Source organism: Quercus lobata, chromosome 4 (genome assembly GCF_001633185.2).
Source record: "Quercus lobata isolate SW786 chromosome 4, ValleyOak3.0 Primary Assembly, whole genome shotgun sequence".
NCBI classification, from domain to species: domain Eukaryota; kingdom Viridiplantae; phylum Streptophyta; class Magnoliopsida; order Fagales; family Fagaceae; genus Quercus; species Quercus lobata.
Genome location: NC_044907.1, coordinates 21,325,523 through 21,335,147, shown reverse-complemented (window position 1 = coordinate 21,335,147; position 9,625 = coordinate 21,325,523). Strand labels below are relative to the sequence as shown.

Here is a 9,625-nt window from a genome sequence, read left to right as displayed (position 1 = left end):
TTGCATATAGACAACGCACAAGATCAAGCTTTTTTCACAAAGAATAGGAGCAGAGGTGGAAGCAGGGTCTAATGATTGGATTAAATTCAATGATAGGTCACAATCAAGACTTAAATCTCGGTTTAAGAATACCATAGAATGCTTTTATTGTGGGAAAAATGGTCACATAAGAAGAAATTGTTGGCATTGAAATAAATAACAAATAAAAGTTAAAGATGAAAAGAATGATAGTAAGAAAAATATTTTAGCTGCAATGATTGTTGAAGAAGTTATGATGCTCTTTATTGAAGAGTAAAAGTGTGAGCATATTGCCAATAATGATGTTGAGTGAGTTGTTGATTTGGTTGCATCCCACCACATTATCCCTATGAAAGGGTTGTGCACCATGTGCAAAGCAGGGGAATTTGGTACCATGAAGATTACTTCCAATTATTCAAAAATTGTGGGAATTAGTGTTGTGTGCGCATCAAAACCAATGCTAGTAGCACAATAAGGTTGAAGGATGTGCGATATGTTCTAAATTTAAGGATGATTGTATTGTCTACATTGGCTATGGATCGAGAGGGTTATTGTAACCTCCTTGGCAATGAAAGATGAAAACTTACTAAAGGTACATTAGTTATTGCAAAACCACATGCTTGTTGTGGTATGCATTGGACTGATGTGAAAGCCTAAGAAGTTCAATGCGGTCAAGGATTGAGTTGAGATTATTGGTGTAGATACCAAGAGGATAAAATTCTCATTGCCTGATGGGTAGAGCTGGTTCAAGCATACAGGCAAGTGAGACAATGGCCTAAGGCCTTTAAATAAAAGAAGGTTCTACTTTTAACTAATATAATATAATATATTTATCTATATATTTTAATTAAGAAAAAAAATTAAGTCATTTTACTGGTTAATAGAATGCATTAAAAAGGTCCCACTATATCCCAAAATACAAAAGATTAAGAAGTAAAAAAAAAAAAAAATAGTCATGCGGCTAACAAAATTAAATGTAAATTAATAGGAGACAAGTTCATTAACTTACTCTTGGAATTTGCTAAAATAAAAATTAATATCAGACATATTCATAATAAGTTCAACGTAAATATCTTGAAATATGCTAAAATAGAAATTATGAATCTTAAAAAAAAAAAGAGACATAAAAAAAAAAAATCAAAATCAAAATCAAAATCTCTCTCTCTAATCAAAATCAAAATCTCTCTCTCTCTCTCTCTCTCTCAATGGAAGACATGAAGATTGAAGAGTATTCTATACTTTAAGTTTTATTCGTAGTTAAATTATAATTTTAAATTTTAAATCTTGTTTTATTTATTTATAAATATTTACTCATTATAAATATCTACTAGAAATTATCTATTGAGATATGAAAAACTTCATAAAAGAGAAAAATTGAAAAACAAATTGAATCTCAAAAAGGAATCTCAAAAATATGTTATTTGATTAATATTTAAGCATTAAAAAACACTCCGCTTAAAATTTTTGCCTTAGATCCCCAAAGTTGTTGAGTCGGCCCTACTAATGAGGAAGTGATATGTGATGAAGAATATAAAAAGAATTAAAAGAAAAGAGATTGAAGAATATAAAAAGAATTAAAAGAAAAGAGATGCTTCAAAAGTTGCGGATATTCAAGACAGTCCAAAGGAATAATTCTTTTTGAAATTTTCTCATTTAGAGTTTTGCATTCAGCAAGTACTCGTCCAATTGTTCAAGGTACTCCTAAATATCTTATCAATAGCATGATTGTATCACAAAATGCTAACATATTGTTGTGCATGTAAAAAATCTTGCAATTGGCTGGATTAACTTGAAACCTAGACCATTGGTGAAACTTAACCATTACGTTCTATATCACAAGGGCTAATTTCATTAAGAAAGCATAAATAGGCTAATTTCAACTTTCGACACCTGAAACGATGTAAATACTTTTATTATAGACTGTTCAAAGAACCATTATCTTGGGGAAGTTATTTATCCTACAATCTTTGAAATGGCTTTGGAAATGCAATTGCAGTGAGAATATGAAGCCCCGTTATAGATTGTAATATGCTTTCATGTGATTAACTTTTGGTAAGAAGAAACTTGTACAGACCAAGAAGACGAGGAATATGAACCTGGTAGTTTCACCGTCATCAATCGATTGCCCATACTGCATTATTTGCTCCCAACTGTACTGCAGATGACTGCACAATATACAAGAAAACTTAATTCAATTGCACACAAAATTTAGTTAATAATAGAAGTGAACTACGATAGGACAAATACAATAATACATGCCCTAGCTCTGGAGAAAATTGCTATTTTTTGTGGGTTTTTTTGCTCTATTAATCAAAGGTTAAGAAATATATCCCCAACAACATACTTTAAACACAATGAACAAAGCTTATTAACCTAATTTAATTTCGATAAAATTGAAGTCTCTCAGCTTTTATGTCAATTTCAAAATTAATCCATATATAAAACTAGCCTCAAAATGTGCAAGCAGCAAGCAATCAAATCACCTAATTGCAAATGTTTCCTGAATCAAATGTACAAGCAAACATTGGTTTATTTCTTCTTTTTTTAACATCTGCATCTTTTCAATAATCAAATTTGAAAAAAGAAAAAGAAAATACAGGAGAACATTTAAAAGGAACCTAAAGAAGTACCCAAAAAAGTAAATAATAGAATCAATACAAGCAAATCTTATTGCTAATAAGCAATAAATTTTATTGGAAAAGTACTATCCTAGCACATGGATTGTATACAAAGGAATAATTACAAAGAAAGAATTAATACAAGCATATCTGCCACAAGTTTTTTGTCTTGGAAAACATAAAAGTACATAATAAATTTGGCTTGGTAAATTATTGCCAATGAAGTGACAATGTGTCCATTGAAAATTAGGGGCTGGATTCGATTTTGTATTCCTAAGGTATGATTCTCTTATCATTATTAATGGTACTCCTAAAGGATTCTTTCCTAGTACTCGTCTGTGGCAAGGTGATCCTCTTTCACCTTTGCTGTTTGTTTTGGTAATAGAGGAATTTAGTAGATTAATGTTAAGAGCGAAGGAGAGTGGTCATACAGATAGTTTTTGGGTTTCATCAACTGGTTTGGATGCTACGACTATTTCACATTTGCTGTTTGCAAATAAAACACTGATCTTTTGTGATGCAGATTTAGATCAGCTACATCACCTTCAATGCATTCTCTTATGTTTTGAGACTGTTTTTGGACTTCGCAGATTTAGATCAGCTACTAGTAGTTTCGATTTTTGAAGAGTTGTGAGATACATATTTCACCAAGTTGTGACTCCATCCCTGCCCCTGACTAATTCTGTTATGCAAAATAAATAACTAGACGCCAGGCCAATGATATCCAAGTCAATCTCTTACCGTCCAAAATTTCTGATCAACTCCATCAAAAAAGATTAACGACCAAGATTTAAAAAAAAAAAAGAAAAAAGAAAAAAAAGAACAGTGTATAAGCAAGTAATACTAACAGCTTTTCCCTCCTAAATATTCAATCTCTCTCTGTGTGTGTGAATTTGAGCTTGGAATTTGAATGTGTTTCTGATTCTTTTGATTTGGTTGTAATGTTTATTACATAAACTTTGGTTTCTGAAAGTTTGATCGAGATGAAAAAGTAAAGTAGAGTGGACTTTGATTTATTTATTTTTTCTAATTTAAAGAAATGAAGTTTTAGGTCTCAAAATTTTGATTTTGTTTAAGAAATCGTTTGATTGCTTGAGAAAATAATCACAAAAAAAAAAAAAAAGACTTTTAAGTAAATCATTTGTTTAATGTTAGTGAATGAAAATAATAAAGTTCAATCCGATTAGATTAGATCCATATTGAATTCTATCCATATTGTTAGTGAGCAACAAAGGTTGTGTATGCTTTTGTGAATGCCTGAGATAATTGAAAGAAAAATACTTTCGACTCAATCGTTGAATTTGTTAAATTATTAAAAGTATAGATACAGGGGAAAAAAAGTTATTAAAAGTATGCAACTTTCTGTCTCTTTTCCAGTTTTTCCACTACCAGTCAGTATTGCTAACAAGCTATAAAATGGAAAACACAAATTCCACCTGGTTAGTTGGTCTACAGTGAGTAAGCCAACAAAAGAAAGGGGCTTAGGTATCAGAAAGTATGCTCTGTTTTAATGGTGCTCTACTGCACAAATGGCTAGAGAGGTATGGTTTATATGTTCACTTGAAGATGTCCTTGAATACCACCTAGTAAAGGAAATAAATAGTATGTGAGTTTATGTGGAAAATAAAGTAAAAATCAAAGTTCACATTTACCAATTTTAAATAGATGGGTATGGATTAATAATTTACTGTGGCTAACAACAAAAATTGTATGTTTATTGTTGAAAGCAATCAATGCTCCAATCTGCAACTACCTTTTCTAAAGTCATCATCCTTAAGTATATGGAAGCACTTGAATACATATCAAAAGATACTATTAGTAAAGCACTTGGTTCCTCAAAAACAACATTCTTCCCATCCTTATCTTCTCTCATAATGTATGAATGCCCAAATTTGAAGGGTTGGTGGAGGAAAGTTGATGGTAATGAGCCAGGCCATCTTTTACTACCCTCATTTCCTCGTCTTTCTTTTTTAAAGATTACCGAATGCCCTCACATGTGTTCCATGCCCCTGTTTCCATATCTCAAAGAAGGGCTTGTATTAGATACAACTAGCTTGAAGGCATTTCAGCAGACAATGAATATGGGAGCAACACAGAGTCCATCAACAACAGCAACGACATCAACCTCCACAACATTAGAAGAGGTTAACGATTTAGAATCTCTTCTAGAGGATAAGTGTTTACGAAACCTCGTTTCTCTCCGAAAACTCTTCATTTACAACTGTAATGGACTCAGGTCTCTCCCTTGTAAAGGTATTCAACATCTCACCTCACTTCAAGAGATGGAAATCATGTACTGCAATGAGCTTGCGCTGCTAAACGATGAAGATGATGGCATGCAATGGCAAGGCCTTAGGAGCCTCCGTTTTCTTCATTTAGAGAGAATTCCAAAATTTGTGTCTCTGCCAGATGGGCTTCAACATGTTACCACTCTAAAATATCTCAAAATTGTTAATTGTCCTAATTTGATGGCTTTACCAGTGTGGATAGGCAACCTCACATCACTAACAAAACTTGAAATTGACAAATGTCCGGAATTAGCATCACTACCTCTAGGGATTCACAAGCTCACTGTCTTACAAGAAATAATAATTACTGAGTGTCCCCTCTTACAACAAAGATGCCAGAGGCAAACAGGAGAAGATTGGCCCAAAATTGCTCATGTCCCATATGTGTATGTGGATAATAAAGCAACACAAAACTTCTTAAGGTATGGATCTATCTTTTTAACCCCAAAATTTGAACCCTATTCAAAACTGCAATCATGGGTCAAGAACACAGTGGTAAATCATTTAATATATATATATGTATATATATTTGAAATTTCTTTGCTTTTTCATCCACCTAAACTTTAATTAGATACATGATTTCTTCAAAATACTAGAAGAAAAAGGATATTTAAATTAATTCATTTATAAAAGTTTCAAATGTATTTACGTTAAATATTTTTATTATTATTTTATGAATCTACATGGTGTGAAGACTTACTTTTATAGTCAAATAAGAAAGAGAGAATGATTGAATGAGTTCAATTTGTTCATACATGCACAATTTCAAAGGTAGATTGGACTGAATTTTTATAAGCCAGGTTGCTAATGCTTAAACATGACTGTAGGAACTTTTTATTTTCCAATGGTTGAATCTTTTGGACCTAATTGCACCTTCTACTGCTGCAGCCTCTACCTCATCTCCAAATACATCAGAGGTAAAATATTCTCATGATTTTATTGTGCTTAGCTTCATATATATTGTTTTCTAGCCAAAAAAAAAAAGTTCCTTTTTCTTTCTTTGGCAAACACAATAACAAAAATTTTGTTCTTGTACTGAAATGTTCCATTTTATGGTGGATGCTTCATAACTTCCATTGTATGCAGTCTCTGATGCTTCAATTTTTATGTGGCTGGTTCTTAACATTTGGTTGTGCTGTCTCTACGAAAATTGGGCAACAATGCAGAGGGGGCCAGCACACAAAGGGTATGGAGGATTGTGTGATGGATGAATGAAGTGTATAAAGTTTTTAGGCCAAAGAGAAGCAGTTTGATTAAATGTCCCAAAAGTGGAGTAATTTGCTGCAAAGTAATGCAGAGGTAAAAGAAAATTCTGGCCATTTAATTATTCTTACCTTATCATTTTTGTACTAGAATTTTAAAGTTTCAAAGAGTTGCCCACAATGTGTTTGATAAATTGCTTGTTTGACTGTGTATGATCAAACTCACATGAGTTTGTGCAGCATCTCACTGTGTACTTGTCTCTCTCTTTGCTTTTTATTTTTATTTTTATTTTTTTTATATGTCATCGTGAAGGAATCTAATGATTGAAACTAAACAATGAGTTGTCGGGAGTTACTCAACATCATGAAAGATTTTCATATGGTTAGATTGTGCCCTGCTCTATATAATTAATGGCATATAAAACACAACCCGAGATCTGCCAGGCTTATTCAATTTCTTCTGTTCCTTACTTTGTTTACTTCCAGGTTCGGCATTTCCTACTCGCTTTTTGGCTTTATATATTGCGGATTAATATGCTGTTGTTTGATTGATAGGATATGCAAATTATTTTGTGGATTAATATTTTTGTTTGCATTTCAACTGCTAGCTTATCGGGCTGTCTTTGAAAGTAGTATATATTGGTACTACTGTTTTGCAACTATTGTTTCTGTTTGTGAGAGTTCTTGTTTGGATACTAGTACTGTTTTGGTGCGTATACACATTTTGATTATTTGGTGGTCATCTGTTAGTATATGGTGTTGTTCTAATAGGAGCAATTTCCAAATCAAAAGTTAGTCATGTTTCTCCAATTTGTTTTACTGGTAGATGCTAACATATTAGGGAAATAGTTTTGTTAAGACTATGTTAGCACACACTAATATCATTCCTGCTGTTCCTGAATTATGTCATTCACTTTTTGGCTTTAATTAATGTCGGCAGCTGGGAAGGGTTAGTATATTTCCAATCTTTTCAAAAATAAAAAGGGAAAAAATTATTTCTTTTTTACATTAAAGTATTCTTCCAAATAAAGTCAAAAAAAAAAAAAAAAAAAAGTATTCATCAAAATTTCTACCTAAAAGTTTCGTGAAAATTTTAAATATCTCCTTCTAATCCCAAATTTTGGCAAAAAGGATCGTGTTCAAGCACAAACTAACACTTGTACGATGTGTGTATACTTTTGGCATGTTGGAAAGTTTGGATTGTATTGCAAATGTTGATGTTGGAGTATTGAGAAGAATGTAAAGATAGAGCCAAGCATGGGGGGCTGTAGGCAAGGAAAAGTTCAATGTCTTTTGGTGATTTTAGTTCCCATGCTGATTTAGTTTAATTACATCTTTCTATGGAGCTAAGATGGCAAATCTAAATTAAGGTTTTTTTTTTTGATAGGTTCCTAAGACAGGTCTAAACACACCATTTCAAGGTGGCTTGTTAAAGGATGTAGCTGAAAGTGTTATAAAGTGGGCGAAGGTAATCTACGCAAGATAAGATCAATGTCATTGCCGTCTTGTAGTTGACTATCTTAAAACCAATCTATTATTCTATAGGATGGCTTGGAAAGGAGAGGCATTGAGGAATCAATGTACTTGAATGAGCTAGCAGAGGATGTTATAACAGGTAACTAATCTGTAAAGCATTCATGTATTCTTTTCTTGTTTGAAAATATGCTATACATGCATGATTTTCTTAATTAATGCAGGTGTGACACCAGCTGAGAAGCTTGTGCAGATGTATAATGAAAAGTGGGGAAAAAATGTTGATCCTGTGTTTGAGGAGCTACGCTACTAAGTTGAACTTGATTCTCATGACAAAATGCCTTTTTTTGTGTAACTTTCTTGTTCATGTTCTAAATTACTTTTCCTAAATGGTTATGTTTCTATATTGCAAGAATATATAATGACAGATATCATTCTGGATTTTTTTATTATTATAAAGAATCTCTGATTTAAGAGATTTATCAGTGTAGGCCTAGATTTGTAATGTTCTGAGTTGTTACAAGAATTTGGATCAAGACACGATGAACTATGTCCAAGCTATTTTCACCTACCTTTGGACTATATGGAATCACAGGAACCTTGTTTTACATGAGGGCAAGGATCCTAATCCAATGGAAGTTACTCTAACTGTTCAAAATTTCATATGCAGGTTTCAGGTGGCTTTTAGCAGCTCAATCATGCAGAGAAGAAGACCTGTGCAGCATCCTTGTGCATACCAGAACCTTGAAGGACCTTGGGATTTGTTGATCAGAATTGCTAGCATCAGGAAAAGGAAATCCAGAAGAGTTGCCTATGCTTACGAAGCCATTAATCTCTAAGGAATTGCCATTTTCTAGGGTGGTATTAGTTGTGCAGCAGTCAATACTTATGCAGCATTGCAGGAAGCACTTGTGGAGGCAGCCTTAAAAGCTAAGAGATTGGGTTTCTGCAGAATTTTGTTTTCGTGTAGCAACAGTAGGGTAGTACAGGCTTGTAACTGTTTATTCTCTAATAGCTAGCAGGATATGGTGATGGTTGCAGATCTTAGATCTTTAAAACAGCAGGGTGTTAGTTGTAAAGCCTTGCATGTTCCTAGATCCATTTTGGACTCAGTTTATTGTATAGCTGATCTAGCTGCTACCATCCCAGGAAATCATAGCTGGATTACTCCAGAACTTGTGTATTGACTTTGTTTTATTGGTATCAAAAAAAAAAAAAAAAAAAAAAAACAAGAACCTCTGGTCTGTTTGTTCAAACATTTTGAACAAAACTTTTGCTGCTTTCTGGTCTGTTTCTTCTTTATCTGTTTTTATATCCAAGGTTTCTAATGCTCAGAGCAGTACACATCTAGGATTTTTTTGCTTTCCTAATGTTTTTTTTTTTTTTTTGGGCTTTGTCTGCCTCCTACAGCTGCTTGCAATCTTCCTTTCATCTTCAAATATTTCTTTAAACTTATATACTCTTTTTGAATATTCTTACCTTCTCGTCCTTGTCCTGCCAAAAAGGAAAAGTTCTTTTTATTTTTTCAAAAATTATGTCATTATACTTTTTTTCTTTTTGGTTCTTTTTCTATAAACGTTTCTTTTTTAAGAGAGGCTTCTTAATGCGTCAATTACTTGAGTAGATAAAACTGTTTATCAAAATACATTGCATGAGTCAGCTTATCATGTAGGTATGCTCTTTTATATATGAACTTTAGAGGTTGAGCCTTAGTGCGATACAAGTGCCTTCCATCAAAAGTGTTAGCTCATGGTTCTAGTTCACCTTTCCCAAACACCCCCAAAAGTGGGGGTTTTGTGCGTCGGGTACAACTTTAAAGCTAATAAACCAATGGTTAGTTCTGAAATTGCATTGTCTAACCAATGACTTAAAATAAATTTTTTTTGTTGTTGTCATGATTCAACTGAAATATTTGTTTGCTTCCTCACATGTTTATCTGAAAACTAACTTTAAAGTCAAAGAAGAATAGCCCGTTCAGAAAATTAAAAAAAGAATACAGAGATCAATTAAATTGGATTGGATTTTT

The 9,625-nt window shown here is 32.8% G+C and overlaps 1 protein-coding gene across 4 annotated transcripts in view; it reads left to right on the top strand.

The window, feature by feature from the left end:
• The window catches only part of LOC115983794 (putative disease resistance protein RGA3), an 82,472-nt gene extending 73,656 nt beyond the window's left edge, over positions 1-8,816 (top strand). For 2 of the 4 annotated variants that reach the window (XM_031106571.1, XM_031106569.1), the window contains 4 exons: positions 7,514-7,594; positions 7,672-7,741; positions 7,824-7,950; positions 8,270-8,816. The gene's annotated coding sequence lies outside the window, so the exon portion shown is untranslated. The remainder of the gene's footprint in view (positions 1-7,513; positions 7,595-7,671; positions 7,742-7,823; positions 7,951-8,269) is intronic. The other 2 variants (XM_031106572.1, XM_031106574.1) reach the window with 2 other exon arrangements.
• Positions 8,817-9,625: the final 809 nt, after the last annotated feature.